The sequence below is a fragment of the Magnolia sinica genome, chromosome 11, assembly GCF_029962835.1.
Source record: "Magnolia sinica isolate HGM2019 chromosome 11, MsV1, whole genome shotgun sequence".
In the NCBI taxonomy this organism is placed as follows: Eukaryota; Viridiplantae; Streptophyta; class Magnoliopsida; order Magnoliales; family Magnoliaceae; genus Magnolia; species Magnolia sinica.
Window position 1 is genome coordinate 27,794,960 of NC_080583.1, and position 2,838 is coordinate 27,797,797.

Genomic DNA, 2,838 nt, shown 5'->3' on the forward strand with positions numbered 1-2,838 from the left:
TTCGTGAAAGATTGAGAAATAATTCTGTTGAAATGGCGAATGAGACTGAAGTTAAAGCTCTCAAAGATTATTCAGCTCCTGTCCAATTTAATGCGCCTTCATGCATAGTGTTGCCAACCACTACGGCAGCACACTTTGAACTTAAACCTGGAGTCATACAATTGTTGCCATCCTTTTATGGATTGGACAAAGAGGACCCATATCATCATGTGAAAGAATTCTTAAACATTTGCTCCACCTTTAAGTTCCAAAACTTCTCAGACGATTCGATCCGCCTACGCTGTTTCCTTTTTCTTTGAAGGATAAGGCGAAAGCATGGTTGAATTCTCTAGAAGTTGGATCTATCACTACATGGGACCAACTGTCTAAGAAGTTCTTAAACAAGTTCTTCCCGTTCACAAAACCAATGCCCTCCGTAGAGAAATCACTAACTTCACACAAAAAGAGGGCGAGCACTTTCATGAATGTTGGGAAAGATGGAAGGACTTGCTTCTTAAATGTCCTCACCATGGTTTTGAGAAGTGGCAACAAGTTCAATACTTCTATGACGGTCTGACACCACAGAACCGTCGCATGGTTGATGCCACCAGTGGAGGGTCATTCATGACCAAAAGTGATGTCGAAGCGTGGAACTTCTTTGAAACTTTGTGCGAAAATTCCCAGCAATGGGATTATTCAAATAGAGGTGATAGAAGTCCCCAACAACAAAAGAGAGGTGGTATATATGAGATAGGAGTCATACCAGAGCTAAGTGCCAAGCTTGATAACCTGACAAAGAAAGTTGATGCTCTGGTATTGAATAATGGACCACCACAAACAGCTCAAGTCGAGGCATATGCCACATGTTCCAGTCCTGCCCATCCTATGCAGTCTTGTCCATCTGGTGCAGCATTCCCAGAACTTCTCTCTGAAAAAGTTCATGCTATGAACACTTTTAAAAAATCTGGGAATGATCCTTACTCGAACACATACAACCCATTGTGGGATAGACATCCAAATTTCTCTTTGTCAAAAGGACAACAACAAGGAGGACCATCCTGGAAATCCTCCCATGCAACCGCACCTCCAAGTTGGCAGTCAACAACCTCAACAGTTTTCCACAATATCAACAATTGCCTACACAATCAAGGAAACCATCTCTTGAGGATACACTCCATCTTTTCATGCGAGTTCTCTCCAATTCCAAAAAGACACCCAACAAACCTTCCTGACCAGCAAAGCTTACATGCAAATGCACAATCCATTGCCAAGCTGGAAGTACAAATGGGTCAACTAACTGCCACATTGAGTGAGAGAGAGAAGGGCAAGTTCCCTGGCCAACCTGAGGCTAATCCAAAGGGACAGTATGAGATTGGCTCTAATTCCAACCAAGGGCAATATCATGAACAGGCCAAATCGATCACTACCCTTAGGTCAGGCAAGCAGATTGATAACAGAATAGAGATGCCTGGGGATGAATCAAATTCTAAAACAGAAGATCGAGAAAAAGCAGAGAGTCATACCAATGCATCCAAAGTCCAAAAGCTCTCTGACTCTCCAAGAGCCACTAATGTGCCACCTTATGTGCCCAAAGCACCCTTCCCTCAACGTCTGGCACCAATAAAGAAAAGAAATAACTTTGATGAAATCTTGGATGTGTTTCAAAAAGTGCAAGTCAACATCCCGTTGCTTGACGCTATCAAGCAAGTCCCCGCTTACGCTAAGTTTCTTAAAGATTTATGCACTCAAAAGCGTAAGCAGAATGTTCATAAGAAAGTCTTCCTTGCAGAGCAGCTCAGCTCCATGATTCAACATAACACCCCTCCTAAATTTAGGGATCCAGGAGCTCCCACCATTTCTTGCGGCATAGGAGATCATAAGATCGGGAAGGCATTACTTGATTTAGGGGCGAGTGTCAATTTGTTACCATATTCGATTTATGAGCAGCTAGGACTTGGTGAGTTGAAACCGACTAAGGTAACATTACAACTAGCCGATAGATCTGTCAAGGTGCCCCGGGGTGTTATTGAAGATGTGTTAATCCAGGTTGATAAATTTTATTTTCCAGTGGATTTCATAGTTATAGATACTCAGCCTGTCCAGAATCTTCATAGTTAGATTCCAGTCATTTTGGGTCGTCCATTTTTGGCCACATCTAATGCTATTATCAATTGCAGGAATGGAGTTATGAAATTGTCCTTTGGTAACATGAATATTAAACTCAATGTTTTTAATGCAGGACAACAACCCTCAGATTTGGATGACATATTTGAAGTGGACATGATCGAGAGCCTTGTGCAGGACTCCTTCCATACATCTTTTGAAGATCCTCTTGAGACCTGCTTAGCACAATCGGGCATGGATTTTGACATTGATAGTCCCATCCATGAAGTCAATGCATTGCTCGACTCTACTCCTATATTGGAGACTGAAAAATGGAGAGCGAAAGTGGAACCTCTCCATCCCTCTGAGACCCTTCTTGACAGCATAGCTTCCGACTCTGAGAAGACAAAGGCGAGCAGGCTGCTTAATGTTCTTAGAGCATATAAGGCAGCAATTGAACGGAAGATAGTGGAAATACAGGGAGTATGCCCCACGATATGTATGGATCATGCTGTGGAAATGTCGCGTGAAATGCAAAGGAAGCGTGATCCTAACATGGAAGAAGTCGTTCGAGCAGAAGTCCTTAAATTATTTGACGACAGTGTCAGTTACCTCATTTCAGATGGCACAGTTCATGAGAACTCACATCACTTGTCTGGGATTGGTTAATCAAGATGTTGAGGTAATTTCTTTGGCGGACCCTGGTTATAAAGATTATTTCATTCATGGTCCGTTCTTGTCTGGCTGAAGACGTTA

At 42.5% G+C, this 2,838-nt stretch overlaps 1 non-coding gene across 1 annotated transcript; it reads right to left on the bottom strand.

Annotated features, from left to right (window-relative positions):
• Window positions 1-408: 408 nt before the first annotated feature.
• On the bottom strand, window positions 409-515 carry LOC131219634 (small nucleolar RNA R71). Its single transcript, XR_009158282.1, has one exon. It is a non-coding gene; the product is annotated as a small nucleolar RNA R71 (small nucleolar RNA).
• Between the last annotated feature and the right edge of the window lie 2,323 nt (window positions 516-2,838).